The sequence below is a fragment of the Phalacrocorax aristotelis genome, chromosome 1 (genome assembly GCF_949628215.1).
Source record: "Phalacrocorax aristotelis chromosome 1, bGulAri2.1, whole genome shotgun sequence".
NCBI classification, from domain to species: domain Eukaryota; kingdom Metazoa; phylum Chordata; class Aves; order Suliformes; family Phalacrocoracidae; genus Phalacrocorax; species Phalacrocorax aristotelis.
Genome location: NC_134276.1, coordinates 123620168 through 123643116, shown reverse-complemented (window position 1 = coordinate 123643116; position 22949 = coordinate 123620168). Strand labels below are relative to the sequence as shown.

Genomic DNA, 22949 nt, shown 5'->3' with positions numbered 1-22949 from the left:
ACTTGGTTAATTTAAATCTGGTTTGCTTTATTTTTTTGATAATAGCACATCTCATATTATGATGTGACATACTCAAGGTTGTTAAGATAATGTTCACTCCCACAGCGGATGAGTCAGCTCTTCAAACCCAATAATTAGTATCCTCATTGATTCATACTATCGCTCAACCCGTGATGGGTCGTTTGTGGCTCCAGTCTTCTGGACACAGCCATATGGCATCCCAGTGGGATACAGGGCATTGACCCTGGGCTATTACAAGGGATACATGGTTGGCACGCTAGACTACTGATTAAATATTAACCACAGCAGACACATTATTTCCACTCTGCTTTGAAATGAGTCTTTAATTAGAAAGAAAATAACAGCAGCAAATGAAGTTTCATGGTTGTTGTCTGAAGTAAATATTTTGACCCGTTGCCTGTGGTACAAGCTCAGAAAAGTCCCCTGAGACTTTCAGGCTGCCACTCAGACCAAACACAGGTGTCTTGAGTGGTATCCAGCTGTCAATCATCTGACATAGGTAAGGAAGTTTAAATAGGAGAGGTGACTTGCCTAGATAAAATGAGCATACTTCTGTTAAATTTAGCCATATATTTTCTAGGACCAGCTACTCTTGAAGCTGTAGTTCTAGGAGCAAATGAAAAGATTTCTTTTCTTTTTATTCTTCTTTTTCCTTGTAATAGAAATTCTTGTCAAATTTACCAGGAGCTTTAATTCAATTCTTTATTTAACAATCTCGTTTATTATTCTTACGTGCCCTGAAAGAACCACCATTGGGTTTAATTACATTCTGAGGGGGAATAACTAGTTAAGGATGCATGTTGCACAGTTCGTGGTTTTAGGCACATAACTTTAATGTTTTATCTCTTTATAAGATGCTGAGATAATCCAGGATTTTTTCCCCCTTAGAAATGAAGGTATAATATTTTTTTTTAATTCCTTATTCCCAAGCCCTTGATTTTGTCTTTGCTGCTTGCCAACCCCTGAGAAGCCTTTCCTAAAAATGAAGCAGATTTTTGATGTTTAAAACAACCTCTAATTTACTTGTAATTAAATAGAAATAGATTTGCTGATGCTTAATACCTACTACAAGTACGAGGGAGTATTTTCTAGACAGTCATTTGAATTGTTTCATTGCAGAGAAATACAGACTCACTGTTCCTGTCAAATAACATGCACCTCCTAAACTTTATAGCAAGCCAGTTCCATGTTTTTATTAGAAAGAAATATGATTAAGCCACTTACTAATAAAAGCAGTGGTTTCACGTGCATAAATCCTGCCACTCCCTTTTGTGTTATTACCACTAAAAATGGCTATTTTGCCTTTCAACACAGTTTTCTCAGGGACAAGGCTGAGTAAAACGTCTTGGTGTGTTACTACAGAGTTTTCTTAGTTTGGGGTTATATTCATTTTTAACTTAAATATGACCACAATCTTAGAAAAAAGAATTTAGCTGTGGATCAAAGCAGGAGCCCATCAAAAGCACTGGTAACACACAGTGCCAGACTTAAAAAGTGTTCATTATAGAAGAACTTTCTCACGGAGGTTCCCAAGCAGGTAGTGTTGTTTTATGCCCTAGAAAGTCTGATTTATCACATACTAAATGCTTCCCCTCATGCTAGTATTTTATAACATCTGTTTCTTAGAACCACTGTTACTTTTTGTCTACAGCATATATATACTATGGACCTTATTTCCATAAATAGTGCTCACATCTCATACATTTATATATCTTTGTTAATTTTCTTAAGTTAAATTTCACAGCAGCCCACTTACCAATTTTGGTATTCTAGGTGATTTTTAATAATGGTGGTTTTGTTGAAGACCCTAATTAATAAGAGCAATCCCCCCACAATATTCTACCCTGAGTTGTACTTCACAAGTTGAAAGCATGTATTAATTTTCTTTTTTTTCATTTTAATTAAAGCTGGCTTCTATAACTGAGGTTTGAATTTGGTTTAGTACTCTTCAAAGTAGTGATGTCTTAATCCACAAATGAAAATGAATGTTTTCGCCGTAAACAATTAGGAAGATTGTATACTTAAGCAGGTGAGAAGATAACAAACATAAATTGTGCATGCTGGTACTGAAGAAACTCTCTATTATTAAGTGAGGACAAGGTGTTTCTTCTTGGAAACAGAGGAGCTGTTAATGAAGAGGTGACACTCAGATCACAGGAGTTTCCGTAGGGATATTGTGTGCTCTGGAGACCCACCTTCATCACTAGTGCATGCTGAAACCCACACTAAACCTTTTAAAAGTGGCAACAATGCCCATTGCCAGCAGTTGTAAGGCCTTTCCAGCTCCTGGTGTAGCTGCCTGACCATTTCAGTGGTTCTTCTGCATAGGTCTTGGGTGGCCTTCCTCAGTTTTCTCCAAAGGAAAGCTCTCTGTCAGTCTCTCTTGCCTTTTCAGCCCTGTAAACAATCAATAACAAAAGGGAGAATCTCTTCCCTTGATGTTTATCCATAGGGTAGGAAAGGTGACCAAAAACATTCTCTCTTCATCAGTGAAAATATCTCAAATACTAAAATCCTTAAGGAGGTTCCCTGTGATTTCCCAAGGCTTTGGGTTAGGCCTGTTGCAACTGCTCAATCCTTCCACTTCTGTGCTCTGCCTTTTCCTCCTATATTATGTGTTAAACTTTTCACAGTTTCTAAGAAGAAATCTATTTTAAGAATTTGTGGATTCTTTCAATTAGTTACATGGTAGTGAAAAATAGCTGTTTTGCTAAGCTGGTATTGTTGGCAATAGGTCAAATTCTGCCAGCAGCTTCTCAATCTCTGATGCAGAGTAGGTCTATTGAAATGCATAGGGATGCTTCTGGTTTCACTTTGGAGCAATTTGAAGCAGAATTTAGCCCGTTATACTTAATTACATGAAAATCATCTTGTAAAGGTCTCATTAGTCTTTCTATTTGTGCTGCTGTTCTTCTACATTAATCATTCCAGCTAATATGTGAGTGATATTGGGTCTGGCTGTTTACATACAGAGAGTTTACATTATAATACCCTGTTTGAATCCTTAGCTATGTTCTTGGCTTTTCTTTTGACGTTAGTAGACCATGATTTAACAAAGGGATATATGATTTAAAACTATAATGAGCATGAACTAGAGAAAACTCCATTAAGTCAACAGGTGCCTGTTGTGGGTTGGTTTTGTGGTGGTTTTTTTTGTTTGTTTGTTTGGGGTCTTTTTGTGTTGTTTGGTTGGGTTTTTCTGTTTGTTTGTTTAAACTATGCCAGGAACTCTGCAACATGTAACTGGTTTCCTTCAGGTTCCTTAGCATCATCAGGACCTTAAATATAACACATATTGGAGATAGGGGACTCACGTAGAAATGTACTGATTATACTTCTGGGTTGCTGTGCTGCTGGAATGGCAAACGTTAGTGTTTATGATACTAGAAAGAAAACAAGTGAATTTTTCAGTGCTTGGAGGTGCAGCGTCTATTTATGTTGCCTCTTAGCAGGTAATGCAGTCTCTGAAGAACAATGCCCTGGGCTGTGTTCCTGTCACTCCTTCCTCCTTCATATCTGATTGAATAATTTGAAAGAAATCCTCCTGGGGACAACTGAGTTAATGTAGGAAAGTGGACCACTATTTGGTAGCAATCTTCCTTGTTAACTGGAATGATATCTTAATAACTCAGCTTGTCAGTTTGGATACTGTGAGATATAGGGTTCTCAAATAGAAGCCAAATGCTATGTTCTCATCACTTGTCATCATAGATCCAAGAGTATTTGTGGATGTCTTATGACTTTGTATTGTAAGACAATTAACTCCGTCTTACCCTCCCATAATGGGAACAGTTGTTCATTAACACACCCGCAGTCTTTCTGTAGAGTGAGTTGGATACCATTTCCATCTTTAAGCCTTCAGACTGTATGTAAACTAACACAGTATATTGTGGCAGATGGATAGATGTTGGTACATGTGGCTTCCAAAATGCTTTCAACTAGGAGACAATGTGGAAAATATGCAATAATATAAAATATCTTTCCAGTCATGTTTGGCTGTGTGTGGTGGGGGGATATTTTTTGCCTTGTGGGGTTTGTTTGGTTTGGTTTTGTGTGTGTGCGTGTGCGCATGCTGTCCTTTTCCCAACCACATCTATTGTAATAATTAGAACTAGGGGCCAAAGTATTCCCCTTTCTTGTACGCTGCATAATTTCAGATCCTACCAGATCATAAGGACATCTCTGTCCTGTCAAAAGGCACGCATAGAAACTTATTTATTTTTTTTTCCTCTGACCTTACTAAGCCTGGAAAATACAGCCTGTGAACCCTGACTATTGATGTGTTAGAATTGCTGAAACACTAATCAGGTGGCAGACTGGTTGATTTCTCTCCTTTTCCTCCAAGGAGTGCAACAGTTGCTCAGAAATGACCCAAATAATTTTTATTAATGGGCCCAACATTACTTTCATTTCAAAAGAGACAAATCATTTAATAAAATGTGTGTTCAGTTGTGTTCATTAGTGCTAATCAGTAGTTCATTAAACCTTAATCATATCAATTTCGGGCCACTAATATTCAGGTAGTTTAATAAAGGACCCAGCAGTAAAAGAGCACACATTGCATATTCAGGAACATATTCATCCATAGCAAACCCTGCCTGAATACGCGCTGTCCATTCAGTTGGGTATCAGGGATGTGATAATAACAAATGAAAGCAAAAAGTGTAGACGGCAAAACACCACTGAAACAGTTTTATGTATAGCACGTGCTGTGCTTATGTATTATGAAACCTTTGTCCCATAGAGCACTGTTGTTGACTTTGGGAGTGCTGTTTGAACAAGGAGTTAATCAGGCTGAAACTTTTGACTGATGGAGTTAGCCTCTCTAGTGGAAACAGCAGGACAAAGTCTAATTATACTGGGAATGCTTGGCATTTTGAAAGGATGATTCGTAAAACAGCATATTGGAGAATACTGTGTCTCCAGTTTGTAAAGTAATTAACATATGTAAAATTTTAAGGTATGTGTAGTTATATTGAAGTCACTGCTCAAATGTCTTATTCAAAGCTAATGAATCTAGCTTAGTACTTTTGCAAGACCTCATACTATCTTCTGAGAAAGGCTGTTTCCAGTTGAACAATGTACTCTGGATGCATGAAGCCTGAACAGTGCTAAAGACAATGCTGAACAAGTATGCTTCACTTATTGCTATTTATGTATTAAAAAGTGACTCTGAATTTCATGGTTTGCACTGAAGTCTGAGAAATAAGAGTGGCTTGTATGGATATACTAATTCTGTGTCAGAGCTCAGATGTACCAGAAATATCATGAGCTGTTTTATTCCAGTTAAAATTTTATACTAATGCATGTTTGTACAAGCATGTCAGTCATAATTGCTTCTGTGAACCAAACAAGAATTAACAGCTGGTTGGAAAGATTAAATTTTAGGGAGAAGCCACGCCTTGCTCTGCGTGCTCTTAAGATCTTTTCTTCATTGAAATCCAGTCATAGTTTTTGAGATGCTGGTTTCTGTATTTTAGGTGACCATAACTGAAGAAGGTATAGCAACATGCGAAATCTCTTCCCTCCAAGAAGTGCTGTGTTCAATTTTTATCATCTTGTACAGTCAGATGTCATCATAGAGTGAGATCATCCTTCTGATCCTGTCCAGGTAACAAAATTATTGTTTAACTCGAATTGGACCCATACTTTAATCACCTTTTACACTCTCTATCATCTCTTCTTTCTGACTTAGCAGTTCTCATGGACAATGTTGACCCACTTCAGTGAGAGATCTTGATGTTTGTACTGAATTTTTGTCTACAATAAAACAGTGTCAGAAAGAAAACAAGAATTTCCCTCTTTCTTCCTCTGTAGGTTGAATACCATATAGAGCGTGTTTCCTTTTCTTTTGCTCTATTACCACCCCTTTCTCCTCTTCTTCTTTTTTTGATCAAGTAAGGAAGTGAAAATGTTACGGAAGGATCTATTCTATACCGACTGCATTTAGTAAATTAGTTTCCAGGCATATTAATGGAACAGAGTCGTAAGTGGCTCTGCTAAGATAGCTATATTCATCATGTCTTTACTAAGCACTTTTGTATAGGTAAGCAAATGGTGTATTTGTTTTCCCAGCCTACCCTCATCAGAAATGAGCTAAATGCATATGGAATGATCCTAGATCATTGCTATTTAATGTCTTGATAGTTTTTACAACTGTATTAATCTTGCCTGTCTAAGGGTGTCCATGGAGTCTGCCTTTCTGTTGACTGGAGTCTCATGTCTCATTTTGCCATCTCTCTAAAACTCTGCTTAAAATAAAGCTGGCATTACAATAGGCTGGTGATGCTCTAACATACCGGATAGAAACTTACCAAGAGCTCCAAGAAGCAGTGTGCATTCAGACATTGCTGTCAAACCTGCACTATATCATTGGGATTTCCAGCCCAGCAGGTACAGGTTAAAATTTTAGTACAGCATGATATTTTCTTCTCCTGCTGTGTTGTCACATGATGAGGGAGGCAAACAAGTCTAGTGGAGACAGACAGGTCTGTGCAGATAGGTTGGACCCCCTGGGCGCAAAAAGCATACTCCGCTCTCAGATGTTTTCCCTGCTGCCCCTTCTTTTCTCTTCCTTTGAAGCTTACAGACATCTTTGGCATATAGTACAGCAAAGTCTGAAAGGATCGGTTAGGTAAGGACTGGAGGGACAAGACAGCTCAAACCATGTGCAGCCTGGGTTTGGCAAAGGGTCCAACACAGTAGCTTCCAAGGGTTTGCTTAAACTGTTTGTAATAGGAAGGTGCTTGTTTTTGTAAAGTCAGAAGAAAATCAAAGCAGAGGTTTTTGTGAAGTCTTAAGAACTGCTGACAGCACAAGTTCTCTGACACATACACTTTTGGATATTCAAGCTGTTGGCAAAATGAAAAACAGTTCAGCCTATAAAAGGCTGATGGTGGACTGGCATGACATTCTGTTATACCTGGTTATACTTACAAAGGTGGCATGTCAGATGTCGAGGAATTCAAAATGTAATTGGTCTGATCTGAAAATGAGGTCTCAGGTAGATACAAGTTCTTCTGGACCCTGTCTAGAGTCACTGGCAGTGCTTTGGCAGCTGAAAGCAAAGCTGCATTGTTGTAGGTGGGTGCTTTTTTTTAAAAAAAAATTTTTTTTTATACTGTCATAGGGGATCTTCAAGGGAAAAAAGAATGCATACAGCTTAGATAAAGAGTAAGGTTCTCAGTCAGCAGCTATAACAGACTTACTCTCCATGGCTTGGGATACCTGGGGTACATTGATTAGTGGACCAATACCAGAATATAAATAATACCATATTGTGAAGTGAGGATGGAAATAGTGTAATTAGGAATGCATGTTGCTCATAAAAGTTATGTACTGGTATTGCTCAGGACATAAAACAATTTGAACACATTACTTCATTGCAAAATAATAAGAATCTAAGCTTAAAATTACTAATAAAATATTGGGCTTAAGAATAACAGTAAGTGGCTATTTGGACTAGATGAATCCCATGTTTTATATAGGCTAACAAAATATTATGGACTGGATATATTTCCAAAACTGCTACTAAGGGGAACTAGGTGTTGCAGGGGGTTGCTAACACGGTGTAGAACCATTAAATTTCGTGCACTGTAGTTCAGGAAATTTTAATAGGAAGTGAGCCTTCTCCTTAATGGATGTTTGATGTCCTACATGAAATCTGTGTGGGTGGTTTTTCATTCTAATACTCAATGGGCAGACGTTCACACTGAGCAATAAAGCAGTGTGTTAATTTGCTGTTGTGTTCTCTACAGAACCAGTATGGGAATGGGGGCTGGGCGCGGAAGCTGGGGGCTAGAGACAGAACCTCTAGCAGATAGTCCATGTTATCCATCAAATATGATTTAAATAGTTTGAATTAATTTTTTTTGTTTCGCTTTGTCAGTGTTTTGGTAGGCTATGGTTGTGTGTATACGTTTTATTTTTGTTTTTATAATTGCCTTTAGGTTGGTGACAGCTATTAGGCCAGCAAAATATCTTCTGTAAAGTTGGCAATCTGAACTCATTCTCAGGACGTTACTTTCCCCATCACTAAGATCCTTTCTGGACATCCTTCATGTTCACTTTGATGTCCTCCATTGTTGCTTGATTTTTTTAAAAAACTGTTTAATGTTAACCAGTTGCCTTTCGTGGACCTTCAAATGAATTTTGTTCTCCAAGGCCCTTTCAACTTGGTTGTGGGCTTCTGTTTTCAAAGGAATAGTCTTTCAACTAAACATGTTCTGTCTGTACTCTGATCCATTGTGTGAGAGACTAGTGAAAGAGGTGGGAAAAACACTGAGACGAAGAAAGAGGTTTTCTCTTTTTTTTTTTTTTTTTTTTAATTAACTGATAAAAAACAAAGGAAGTGTGTTTGAAGTATAAATACGACTTGGCTTATTTGAAGTGCAAGATATTGAAGGAGAAAGTTAATAAAAAGATATGTCAGGAAAACTTGGGTGAAATATCGAAACTCTAGGAAGGAAGAACAGTAAATGATACATGAAAAACCAGGTTAAATATGCAGAATATGAAAAAAAGTATAAAAGAAATATGCAGTCAAGCCAAGGGTCATTGGGGCTGCTGGAAAACCTGAATGGGGTTATTAATGAATGAGTTCAATGTTGCTAAAAGCTGAAATGAGTTGTTTACAGTGATATTTGTTCAGAAGAGCACCTGAAGATCCCATGCTAAAGGCTATGATAGGCGTCTCTCCTGAGAGGAGGTAAAGTAAGTGTTATAATACAGTAGACCTGGGAAAATTAAAACACCAGCTGAATTGCATTCGCAAGCATTCAAAATAAGTAAGACAGGAAATTGGAAATCTGATGGCAGAATATAGAGGAAAGTAATGTAGAGACAGATGAATAGTGTTTCCTGCAGCCTGCATTGCTGGAGCTGTGGTGTGGTAGTAGTACGTTGTCATAGCAATGCCTGATTTTAAGAAAATGGAGATTAAGTTTGCAAACACTTCATCAGTTGTTGGGTATTGCAGCCTTCATATATGTATGTTGTTTGGTAAAAGAATATACAACCGTAGTAATTCAACAGAGTTTGAAAATGGGCCTAAGGGAGTTGGAAGCAGAAATTACAGTGAAAAATTATAATGAAACTAGTACTCATGTATCAACTAAAATCCATCAAAATCTATTCTGAAGTGTTGAGGGTGTTTTTTGTTTTTTTTATTGTTTGTTTGCTTGTTTATTTTCCCAGTAATCCTGTCTGCATAGGCACTGGGAGAAGTTTTACAGCTGAAACACATGGCTTCCAAAAAGTATCATTGTTTTAGTGTTGGGTGGGTTTCAATTAAGTTTCATTGTCTAGATTGATTTCATTTTCTCTTCCACCCACTTGCTGTGAAAACTCTAATGGAAAGATGCTGGTGTAAGACCATTTTTTGAATGAGGAAATTTTATCTGATAATTTGAACTAATTACCACAAGGACATTGTAAATAACATCAGGAAAAAGGGGCTTTGGAACTCACTTTGAAAAGAACCAGGACCATAACTGTAGTTATTGCTTTAACTAGATATTATAGCTGGAACGTCAGACGTTTGGCACAAATTTTTCATAGGGAGTCTGCAAAGCAATGCGTATATATACATTTTATAACAGAAGGGGACTGTAGGCAGATGGCAATGGGGATCTCTGTTGGTGAAGAACTCTTGAGTCCTTAATGTGTCTCAAATACGCAAAGAATGTGCGCTGACAAACTTGAGTAGGTGGTCAGCATTTCACCTGAAGAGCACATTCTTGTTTTTCTTTTTCCGTAGTAATCCAGCTTAAGCTGTCATTGGTTTTTACTTATATTTGATTTTTATTCTAAGGATTTTTTCAAGTGTGGGGTTTTAATGATCCTTGAACAAAAAATTAAAATTTTTTTTTCTAATTTCTGTTCAACTGGCACTGTAGACAGATGGAAAGATGTGACTAGTAGAGTGGATCAATGTACTCCTATAACTTGAATCAAAATCGCCCGGTAAAACTAAAGGCTCTGGCTTTGTTCCCTTCTTTCTGATCCTACTTTAAGGCAAACATAAAGATCAAAGTTTACCATGTCAACAGGTATAAAGATGATGTATTGTCTTTCTGCAGTATTCTGCAGGTCTGATTTACGCTGCATGGAGCACAGAACTAGTTGAATGTTAGAGCTTAAATAAAGTGTTGGTAAAAATCTGAATCACTGAGATGAACTTTTAAGGATCTGGTGAGTTACTCTGGTGCTTAAACAGAAAGGAAAATTGGATTCAGATTATTTACACAAATGTCTTTTGGAATCTATCTTTACCAGGTCCAAAACCACACTAGAAAGTTCATAGCTAGAGACAGAAGATGTCTCTGTCTCCAGGAGCTTGGTATCTAATTAAACGTCTTGGTTCATGTAAGCCCAAGAAATTACTTGAGGGATGAGAAGTGGAAGGGCTGTATTTACTGTAATACAGTGATATGGCAACAGTTCGGCCTTTCTGAATTTCTAGATTGAGTTGCATCAAATTCTTTCTATCTTTTTTCTGTATTTCAGTTATTCAGGTAAAGCTCACTTTGCCAGGTCGCATACAAGGGATGGCTTTTGGGGGATTTAAATTATGAAAGGTTATGGTCTGTTGAATTGGAAGATATTCCCTATACAAGGAGCAATGTTTGAGCAAAAAGAGAAACTAATACAACATTGCTTTCTGAAGCCTAACTTTGAATGCTTTGATCAAAGATCGAAATATTTTTTTAAAAAATTTCCAAGTAAATGCTCTAACTCGTTCTGTAGATGTGAACTTACTGGGACATGTGGAGATGCCCACATGCTGGGGATGCTGGCATTTCCTGAATGCTGACAGGTGCACATCTAATGAAAACCTCCCATAGTGGTAGAATACCTTCCAAATGCTGCCATGCACTGAGCTGGTGTGAAAGCTCTGTGGCTGGATGGCTCTACCAGGTGCCTGGAAGCAGCACAGGCAACGGGACTGTTGTGGCACTGCTCCATGACAGTCTCACTGGTAACACCCTGTGTCCCACTGGGGAGGGGAGCACGGTGAATTGGGTTAATCACTGTGAAGCCTCACTGCTGGGCTGAACTTGCAGGGGCGCAGCTCTGAAACTCGAATTGCTTCGCAGGACTGCAGATGTCTTTGGTTCCCCACATCAGATATGTGTATAAATTATGCCATGAAAGCCTCTAGTTATTCATTCCAGAGCTGCGAAGATGCTTTGATGTGCTTGGATTAGATGGTGAAGAAACCCTAGCTCAGCTGGCAATATCCCACAGAGGGTAGATGCATGCATATAGTATGAACATAAATTCTGTTTGAGGCCTTACAGAGAAACAGGGTTTACATGCAGATCTGACAAACTATTTTGGGTTTCTGTAGGAGGATCTGAAAAGTGGAGTGTACAACAGAAAGACTGTATGTGGAGAGCCACTTTGAAAATCACAGGTAAAAACCTGCATGAGCTCTGAAGAAGAATGAGCGAAGTACCATTTAGTTCATGGTGGAAATGGGCAGAGAAAGGTCGTGGCACTGAGCACAGAGTTTGCAGTGGTTTCGTCTGAAGGTAGCAATGAATGAGTCAGACTTGAACGCCAGAGATTTGTCCTGAGTCCGAGGGGAGTGGAACAGAGCCTCAGTCCATGCCCTGCCCTTCTCTTTGTTCACTGTGCTTTTCTTGTGTCTATAAATTGCTCATATGTGAGGGGGACAATATATTTATAACACAGATAAATCAACATTTATTTATCTCTTTATAGCCACAGCCTTATCTGAATGCTGACAACTGAGGGATTCTGTGTGAAGCAGCACTAGTCGATATGTTTATTCTCTTCTAGAAAACACCAGCAGTAACATGCCCACCATGAATTTTATTAAGCCGTGCTAGTTTTCTGTTTGTTCCAACAGCTATAGGTTTTTGGTGGTGTTTCTTGGGGTTTTTTTGGGTAGTTTTTTTTGTTGGCTTTTGTTTTGTTCTGTTTTAAAATTCTTTTTCTTGTAATGATTTCTGTCTGAGCTTCAAAATGAGAGAGGGAATTTCATCTTTTGTAATGACAATTAAACACAGTTTGAGAGATGATAGCCTGGATGTAATAGCCAGATTCTTTGAATTTATTAACTGAGGAGCTAACTGAATAATTCAAAACAAATAGCTATCTTGACAAATGGACCCTCCAGCGTTCTTAATATTTTCACTGGGCAAATCATATTGTTGTCATCATTTACACAGAGTAGACACCACTGGTTTTAGCTGAGGCTTTCTTTTAGAGTAAGCTCTTGTCTTCCCAGAGTACTAAGAAATGTGACTGCATCGATATTTTTTTGTTTGTTTCTTTTTGGTGGATGTTTTCATCCTGTTTTTTCACCTGTCCTCTTGATTTTCATGGGTTGGTTTGCTTTTCAAAACATACCTGTAACTGTGTATGCAGCAACAACTTGAACTTGTTGAGGGGAGAGTGATTTATTGTGCAGTCTTGGACCGGCATCTCAATAAAATTCTGGCTTAAGCCTAGATCAGTTCTATCCTGATTTATAAGGAGTCTCCTTGTGCCAGAGGAGGACAGATCTCAGCTGCAGTCTTCATCACACTTTTTAAGTGGTCTCTTAGAAGGAGTGCGTTGAAGATAAGGAGGAAGACTTTTAGTTTCATGGGTTCGTAGAAAGCAACATGTAAAGTAGAGCTTTGATGTACATGCAGTATCTCTGAGATGTACTCGAGGAACAGTATGCAAAACTCAAGTTTTCCACGTGCTGGAATCATCTTTACCAGCAGCTTTTATCTGTTGTAGTCCAGAGATAGCAAATCTGTATTTGAGGCCGTTCCCACTTTGGAATGGGATCACCTAGAACAATGAGGACATTGGAAAACACCAGCTCCACCGTGGTATTCTCTGTATGTAAAACATTAACAGGTGAAAGGGAAAAAATAGAAGGCAAAACTGTTACTAGTGCTGGTCAGAGACATGCAGCATGCTAGTGGTGGAGAAAAATTAAAATTTCCCTGGCAATTCCCTTCAATATTAGCATCATGGACCTCATGTTTCTCTTAAAATGGTTTTGGTATTTACTGATATTCTTCCAGATTTCTTGGTTTTATCCCAAACTGTACATTGTATATAGTCTCAATAGCTTTTGTTGAGCACTAATTCTTTCTGATTAGCTCATTAAATAAAATACCATGGTAATGCATCTTTTGAAAAATGTAGTCAAATTTCACATTTTTGCTTCTTAAAATTTTGTCAAGTCTTTCTGTGAACATTTGACGCTCTAAAGGTTGATTTCCTAGGTCTTGGAGGGAGGCAGAAGGTGGTGACAAAATGTGTCAGACCCTTTGCTGAGAAAGTGGCAGTTGTTAGAGCTATTTTGTGTAGAGTTAACCGTTACTCACCTCTCTCTAGGACTGAGGAATTGGAGGCAGGGGACAAAATTACTTATGATAGGAAATAAAAGGTCAAAATATAAACTTTGAGTAACTGAACATGTGAAAAACTACAGCAAGAACCTGATATTTATAGTATGACAGTTCCATTGTAATCCTGGCAGAGACAAAACCAGGACAGTTTCGCTTCATCTATACTTAGTGCCAAGGAGTGTCATTTTGCACTGCAGGTTAGGGGTTCTTCATGTGCTGTGAGAATTAGTGGTTTGGGGGGTGGCAAAAAAGTACCAGGCACTCTAAGTTTGCTCAGAATGAAGTACGAAATAATGTTTCTTCCTCCTACAAGCTTAAACCTAAAAAGAACCAGCATTTAGCCTGGGTCAGTTATTTATATTTAAGGGGGCTTGGTGCCTTGCCCGCTACTCCCTCCGGGCTAACTCCTAAACTGCTTGAAGTCATTTAGGGAATGTGCAATGAGAGAGCTCCCAAAAGAAAAGGGAAACATTAAGTGCTTATGTGTTAGCAGTGTAAAGAGACAGCATGCAAGGGTATTTGTGCCAATGTGTATTTCTATGGATCATGCTTTTAAAAGCACTTATTTAATGATTAAGTGTTTAAAAATGGGGTATTTTTTTCCTCTCATCACTTGCAGATCTTTACATGATGATTACCTAATAGAAAGTCGTGACAACTTACCTAAATACTTTGGGGATGTGTGTATGCTTATCTAAGCATAAATTCTGCGTAAAAGTAGTGGAAGAGCTAGCTGCAAAATGAACAGTTACTTAAGATTGTGATGCTGCAGGTGCCAACATCTAAGGTTGCAGAAAATAAACCAGTGGGGCAAGAGCAGGGTCAGCACTAATTTCAGGATATTTTTCATTTCTTACTATTTTGATCATCCTGAATTCTTGTATGAGAAGCAAAATCAGCTTCCAGATGAAAACAGGGGAAAACAGAAAATGCATTTTTGGATTACAAATGGTCTGAGTCAGCATAGGTTTGTCCAGAACAGTCAAAAGTAAGTCAGTCCTGCCTTTCACTTTAGCAAGATCACACACAAACACCTAAAAATAAAAGAAGAAAAAGAGAATCTCGACTAAATGACAACCTTGCTAGTGGTAGAAAATAATGAGTGATTGTTCATTTGAAACAATAGTCCAAATTTGATGAAGAGAGAAAGCCCAAGTAAATAAGATGGACTTAATACTAATTTGGCATACATTCCCCTTCTTTAAATTTAAAAGCAAGAAAAGCTACAAGTATTTTAAATATAATTAGAGGATTTTCATTTTGTTAGGAAAAAGCCTAATCGTTTGGTAATGTCTGCAGGTGACTAATTGTGTTGTGTTCCTGGAGGAACTGAGTTACTCGTCTGCTTTGGAATTAGAAAGATAATAAGCCATTTAATGTTTTAAAACTTAAACTCTGAACAATATCTTTACCTATGATTGCTTCAGAGTTATAGAAGCCCTAAGCTAGACACCTACCAGCACTATCAGATAAGGTGATTTTGGTTGCATGTAAAAGAACCAGCCAAACAAAACAAAACCACAAACAAACCAAACAGACCCACAACAACAACAACAAAAAAAACCAAAACACAAAAACACCTTTTCCCCTGAATTACACTTCTGAAACATCACTTCTGAGATGTAACACAGACCAAGATTTATCTCTCTGCCACTTGTTCCCTGCATTAATCTTCAGGTCTTTTAATAAAGGTGGAGAACAAAGGGTCAGGATGACTCAAAGAAATGGTAATGGGATACCTAGAGCTTTTCACCTACAGGTCACTAGATCAAGTCAAGCCAGGATGAATGTTGCCTCAAAGCTTTTCCACCCTGTTATAATTTAACCCCAGCCAGCAACTAAGCACCACACAGTTGCTCACTTGCTCCCCACCCTGGTGCAATGGGAGAGACAATCAGAAGACTAAAAGTGAAAAACTGATGGGCTGAGATAAAGGCAGTTTAACAGGTAAAGCAAAAGCCGCACACGCAAGCCTTGGCCCAGTCCTGGAGATATGACATAACTCGCATATGTGAAACCTGGTGGGACAAGTCCTGTGACTGGTGTGTCATGGTGGATGGTTACAGGCACTTCAGGAGGCATAGGCAGGGCAGGAAAGGCAGAGGGGTGGCATTGTATGTAGTGGAGGAGCTGGAATATATGGAGCTTGCAGTTGGCAATGGCACAGTTGAGAGCCTCTGGGTAAGGATTAAGGGACAGACAAATGAAGCAGGTGTTGTCCTGGGAGTCTACTATACATACATACAGCTGGGTAAACAGAACACCGTGGGTGAGCACCTGGCTGACAGATCGGGCTCAAAGGGTCATAGTAAATGGGGTTACATCAGGCTGGCAGCCAGTCGCTAGCGGGGTTCCACAGGGATCCATCTTAGGGCCAGTACTCTACTCTTTAATGTCTTCATAAATGACTTGGGTGCAGGACTGGGAGGAATGCTAATTAAGTTTGCTGATGACACAAAATTGAGAGGAGCTGTTGATGCGCTTGAGGGCAGAGGGGCCCTGCAGAGAGATCTGGACAGACTGGAGAGCTGGGCAATCACCAACCATAAGAAGTTTAACAAGGGCAAGTGCCATATTCTGCACCTGGGGCACGACAACCCTGGATGTGCAGACAGACTGGGGAATGAGGGGCTGGAGAGCATCCCCGTGGAGAGGGACCTGGGGGTTCTGGTCAACGGCAAGTGGAACATGAGCCAACAGTGTGCCCTGGCAGCCAAGAGGACCAACCATGTCCTGGGGTGCATCAAGCCCTGCATTGCAGCCGGTCGGGGGAGGTGGTTGTCCCGCTCTGCTCTGCACTGGTGCGGCCTCACCTCCAGTGCTGTGTGCAGGTTTGCGTGCCACAGTACATTAAGGATACAAAGCTACTAGAGAGTGTCCAGAGGAGGGCCACAAGGTTGGTAAAGCGTTTAGAGAACAAATGGTATGAGAGGCACCGAAAGTCACTTGGTTTGTTCAGCCTGGAGGAGAGGAGACTGAGGAGAAACCTCATGGCGGTCTGCAGCTTCCTCCCAAAGGAGAGGAGGAGGGGCAGGCACTGATCTCTTCTCTCTGGTGACTGATGACAGGACCCGAGGGAATGGCGGGAAGATGTGCCAGGGGAGGTTTAGGTCGGATATCAGGAAAAGTTTCTTCACCCAGAGGGCAGTGGAGCACTAGAACAGGCTCCCCAGGGAGGCAGTCATGGAGCCAAGCCTGGCGATATTCAAGAAGCACCTAGACAACACCCTCAGGCACATGGTGTGAGTTTTGGGGTTGTCCTGTGCAGGGACAGGAGTTGGACTCGATGATCCTTGTGGGTCCCTTCCAACTCAGGACTTTCTATCATTCTGTGATTCTAAGCAAAGCAAAACGAGGAATTAATTCCTTAGTCCCCATGGGCAGGCAGGTGTTCAGCCATGTCCAGGAAAGCAGGGCTCTATGATGTGTAATGGTCACTTGGGAAGACAAATGCCATAGCTCTGAATATCTCCCCCTTCCTCTTTCTTCCCCCAGCTGTGTATGCTGAGCATGACACCATATGGTGTGGGATATGTCTTTGGCCAGTTGGGGTCAGCTGTCCCGGCTTTGCCCCCTCCTAACTCCTAGTGCACCCCCAGCCTGCTCGCTGGTGGAGTGGGGTGAGAGGCAGAAAAGGCCTTGACTGTGCATAAACACTGCTCATCAGTAACTAAAACATCCCTGTTTGTTATCCACACTGTTTTCAGCACAAATCCAAAACATAGTCTCATTGTAGGTACTATGGAGAAAATTAATTCTCCCAGCCAAAACCAGCACACACCCCTTTATTACTCTGTGGCTCTAAGGGATGTAATCTGAAGGACCTATTTCTGCTTTCTAGTAAGCTGGTAACCAGTGCTGGAAAAAGCTACTGCCCCTCTGATCCAGGCCAGTGGCAAGGCCAGAGGTATGGGATTTGCCTTTCACATCCAGCTGCTCTGATGAGTGACTGAAACATGCTGATGAGAGCAGCAGTGGAACTTGATTTTTTGCTGCCTCAACTATAGCGTTTTTCCTCTTGATCTATGAAAGATGCTAGTTCATCTCCCTCAGCTCAGTAGTAACATAGTAAAAGGGAGAAGAAACTAAAATAGAAGTGTGATGTGTCTAGATCCCAACTGACAAGAAAAAACGTGCAAGAATAAATTAGATCTCTCTAGTACTTGTTTGTGGGAAATCCCCACAAATGTAGACCTGTGAGTAGGTGTAGCCTGTGAGAATAGGGAAATGAAATCGATGTATGCTTAAGCTGCCCTGTAATTTTCAAGACTTACTACAAAAATACATAAAGTCTAGTAGAACCTGCTTTAGAGGAATGAAATTGGCACAAGACCCTCTGGCTCCTGTAAACTCCGACTCAGATGAAATAATGGACATAACTTTCAGCTCCAATAATTGAGTGTCTAATACTTTGTTTCTAAATGGTTGGTTGTGGGCTTTTGTGTATGCCTATGAAGGGGTTTTTGTTTCCCCCCTTTTTTTAAAGGACCTGAAAATATGGTCTGTAGCTATTGAATAAAAGAATTCAAGGAAAAATATAGAACTGGGAAAAGGATTTGCTATATCAAAAACCAAAACTGATTGTTTTGCATATTCTATAACATGAATGTCATTGTCTCCTGCAAAAAATTGTTATGTTTTTCCTGCACTTTCTCCTCTTTCTTTTGGCTCAGCAGGGAGAAAACGGCCTGTAAGTTCCATGTCTGTCCACTGCAGTAAGGTCTATCCCATTTTGATTTCTCTGTTACCATCTTTCATCTCTCTCACTGAAACTATCGTAGTAATACACATGGAAACGGTTCAGGCACAATGCTGGCATACTTGTGTTTTATTTGGCTCTATCAGATGAATTCTTTAAATGAAACCTTCTTCCGCATGCATTAACAAAGAACCACAACAAACTTGGGAGTAAAAAATAAAAATCTCTCACCTAGTTCTTTGTTTCATCCATTGGTTTGTCTAAGCTCCAAGGAATTAAGAACAAATGTGAATTTTATGTTAAAAGACCATAAGCAACTCTTCAAACTTTCTGATGCTTTCAAAGTGTGTCAGTAATTGAATTACAAAAGCATTTGGAGGGTTTTTTTGGTTGGTTCATTGGTTTTTTTAAGTGCTTGCATTGTATGTGCCAAATCAAGATTTGTTTGGTGCAGTATCTTCTCTTGTAAGAGCTGAAGGTGGGTGCTTAGGGAAGAATATAGGAAATGAGTAGGCTTGTGATATTCTCCCTGAGCCTCAAGCCAAGGACCTCCTGAGTCAGAGGATAGTTTCTATGTACTTAACAGACTTTAATGGATTTTTCTTCCTTGATCTTGTCCAGTTTCTTCTTAAGGCCTTGTAAGCTTTTAATGCATTCCAGTATTCTGTGGCATAGCGCATCACAGTGAAACCACACATTGTGTGTTGAATTTGCAACACCTCCCAGACGTAAGCACCTTCACTTGGTGTTACCTAGCTTCTTGCGTTAGGAGAGACAGCAAACAGTCGGTATGGGGCTGTCCCCTTCATGTGCTGTGGGATATGTACAGACCTCAGTTATAAGCTCGTCTCAGACATATGTTTGGGTTTTCTTTCCCCCCAGATTGAGGACTGGACTTTGCTCTTCTGCTTCTGGTTTTCCTGTAACACTTTGATTTGGCTTTTATTCTCTCAAAAAATCTCTTGTGTTTTAACAAAATTGAGCTGCGTTGTTAAGCCTTTTTAAGCTGTTATTTTAAACAGGAGGCCTGCCAACAAAGAGCCCAAAGCCTGTGATCTAGGATTTCCCCAAGGACTTATTTAGTGGAGGGTTCGCATGTGCCTATTTCTGCATAAACACATGGCCCTAATATTTTGAAAATGCCTTCCATGAAAAATTATAACCTTTTCCTAGATGCCTAAAAATGATTGGAAGATTGGAAGATTTTAGATAGAACAGATTTTAAAAAATGCCTCTTGGGGCAGTTCATCATTGTTTTGCTGGTAGAGTTGGTACCAGAGGGAAGGGATCTGTTTTTGACAAATGCATTTCCACTGCAAAGTTACCTCTGGCCAAGGAAGGTTGAACAGCAACTCCACTGACTGCAAAATAACTGGTAGGTCCCTTATTACTGGTAACATTACCAAACCCATCTATGTGTTTGGCTGTGTCCTTCCAGATAGTGTTCCCCACTGGAAAAGGCACTTCTATCTTGATAGCTTCTAGTAATGCCCAGCAGCCCTCAAGGCACGTCCAGTTGGTGGTGAGGCAGTAACAAGATTTAAGCAGTAAAGGTTGACTCTCACCTTATCTCAGCTGCCAGGCCTGCTCCCTGCAGCTGTGCCTCTGGCTCCCCTCAGGAGGGAAACAGCACTCAGACGCACAAGCTGGAAAACTTAGTCGCACACAGAACTGGAGATACCCACTTACTGAACTGGAGATACCTGCTTACCCTAGACACAGGTGGTACCTCCTGCAGCATGTACTCGCCTGGCCAACAAGGGCCCTAGAGCCTGCCTGCCTGGAAAGAAGGAGCTGTTGGAGCCTGGTTTGAATTGTCCTTGCAGGGGCCGTACCTGGCTTGCCATCCATTTAGGGTTTAATTTGCTAGTGGATTTTTAGTCTCACAGTTAAGGTTGCTAATGATTGATTAATCCAGCTCGGTATGGACAAAGCACACCAGGCAGTTATAAATGAATTGCAACAATTTCTTTGATGCTACTTTTTGTAAAATGTACTGGCTGGGGCACAGATGAACAGCAGTGGCTCCATTTCTGGTCTTGACCCTGAGCTAATTAGGGCAGATCCTACTCCCTTCCAACCACTGAGATGAAAAAGAGGATTTAGGAAAGGTTTAAAAAATAATAGTTTTGCCTGATGTGGCAGTTATTGGCTTTGTTGTTGGTGTGGATTTTTTCTGTTTGGTTTGGGGTTGTTTTGGGGGCTTTGTTTGTTTGTTTGGTTTGGGTTTTTTTAAAGGAAAACATGTTAGGGGACATTCTGTAAATTCGCTGCCCTCTGTAGCCATGAGGGATTAATCAGAGGTGTGAAAGCCTGCATACTGGTTCTTGAGAGGAATACATTATGTTTGCCAGCGTGCATGTGTATGATCATAAGTTTTGTTCTGAGGTTTGTTCACTTTTGGGTTTTGGTTTTTTGTTTGTTTTTTTTTTTTTGAAGAAGAAGAAGAAGAAGGTGGGGGTGATAAGATACCCTATGCCTTTACAGTTTCCCATATTCTTTAGTGCAATGTGTAACTGGTTGCAAAACAGAAATGAATGCTTATTAGAATGTTTGGCTGATTTCTAAGTCAGGAGAATGAGAAGAAATAGAAAAGAAAAAGAAAAAAATATATTTCAGCTGGAACCTAAGCTGCACAGCTTTCCACAAGGGTATTGTGGAACAAAGGGTAAGTTCTGCCTGTACAGGTGACAGAGGTTCCTTCCCTTCACATGTTCCTGCTCTATCTTGCTTCTGTACATGTAGCTTGTGCATCTTTATCAGAAGCGATCACTTATAACACGCGCAGGCTTATTCAACTTCTGTAGAATGCGACCTTCAATGATACGCTGATCATAATAATGACCATTTAAAAATAGGCTTCCTATTAGAGTCCATTTCTGATGACCAACAGGAAGCTGTCTGGCATCCTGGCCTCTAAAAAGGTAAGATATTAGGAAATCTGTAACTAGGGAACCAGGAACTGTGCAGAGGCAAGATTTTGCTGTTCTGTCATCAGCAAATTTTACTAGAGGACTACTTAGCAAATAGAAGTCAATTTGCCCGTACAACTGCATGCATTCATTTATCCAAACCACTTGGTATTTGCTCCAGGAACATCTGGAAGGAAGATGAGGGTGGATGTGGGGAGGAACACTTTCAAAAGAAACAATCAACGCTAGAACAGAAATCAGAGCTTTTGCATTTAAGCAGCTTTTCTCTGAAACCGGAGACTAATGTGATTCCAGGCTACTCAGATTCTAATGTTAACATGTCTCTTCAGGTTTTGATGACAGTTAACCTAAATATTAATGTCAATTTCATTAAAGCTTGATTTCATACAAAAGTAGATTATTCTTTTTCTTCGTTCCCTTGTGCTAACTGTTGTTCCCTGTTGAATAGATGTAACATCATGCAAAACTACCATGTATGACAACTACTTTATTACATGCATGGAAAAACAAAATATTTTTTGATTACAGGCACTTGCACAGAGCAAGAGTAGGGTGAACCCACTATCAATTATCCTGCAGAACAGGGTAAAAGCATCACAGGAGCAACTGGGGGACAAAGCTGAAGGACAACTAGTATAGCAGGAGAACAAGACAGTAGTATATTTTTAGTAAAACATTCTTCCTTTTGTTTCTCCCCTTTTAAAATATTTATTGCCCTGGGTTTCTTTTCCTCAAATGTGTGTGTCATGACAAAAGTAAAATTAATTTCCAGCTACATGATTAATATTATGTTCATAGGATGTTTTTTATCTCGTGTATCTTGTTTGTGTTTATGTAGCACTTGTTGATGGGCTAGCTAGTATTCTTCACTTTCTCTAATAGCTTTACTGTAAATGATTCCTTTGCAGAAAACATATAAATACTATGATTCCCAGCATTATGATGTCATAGCACCTATAAATACTCAAAGTACAGAAATGCATCCTTCTAAATGGAGAGTTTATAGTACTCTTGTGGATACCTTCCAGCCAGAGGGTGAGCAGCTTATAATTCTTTTTTGACAGAATAAATAGGAAATCCATGATTCCTATCAAGTTCTGAAGAAAGACCCAGACACCCAGATCCATATGCCATACTTTGCCTTGTAGATGTTTGAGGTGCTAGCAGGCTTAATTTTTATGCGCTGGGGAATCTTCAAAACTACTGTTGCCAGATACAAGTGATATTAACAAGACAAATATGTCTCAGTATATTTACCAGGTGATTACTGCTGTTTCAAAAGTAGTGAATTATTGTATTTATTCATCTATGATGCTTCCATGGGAACAGAAGGCAAGCTGTAGTTTTAATTATTTTTTTTTTTTAATTTGATGGACTATTAAGGGTAGGGAAGGGGGAAGAAGGAGGCAGGTTTGGATAGTGCTATGCAGGCAGTCAAGTTGCATGGTTTACCATTAACTCTGTTTCAACAGCAACATTTAAAATCACAAGGTTTTAATTCTGTGAATGCAAGTGATTTATAATGCCACATACCCTATGTTATAGCATATGTAGTCTCCAAATGCTTCATCTGTGTCTAGGCATTCTGGCTTTTAAATCACCACAATATGTTGAGCAAGCAAAGGATTTACTGTATAACTTGCTTTTGTGTGTTTGTTTATATTTACTAAATGTTAAATATCCTATCTCCTTTTTCTCATCTGCACTTCTTTTTTGTTCTGCTTTCTTCTTGCCTCTTCCTCAAGACGTTATTAACTAACACTTAAATTATGTGTCCCTTTATGTTTTTACTTTGGTAGTAGCTGGCTTAAGGAAACTAAATCAACTATACCATTTCAAGCATAAAATCTTCAGCCTAAAGCTGTTCTTGAGAATGAAACAATATCTTTCCCCTTTTCCCTCCAACTCACTCTGTTA

The 22949-nt window shown here is 39.6% G+C and overlaps 1 long non-coding RNA gene across 1 annotated transcript in view; it reads left to right on the top strand.

The window, feature by feature from the left end:
* Nucleotides 1–22949, top strand: part of LOC142052155 (uncharacterized) — a 188914-nt gene that overhangs the window by 38989 nt on the left and 126976 nt on the right. Inside the window, exon 2 of the long non-coding RNA XR_012658742.1 lies at nt 5502–5632. This is a non-coding gene — a long non-coding RNA (uncharacterized LOC142052155). The remainder of the gene's footprint in view (nt 1–5501; nt 5633–22949) is intronic.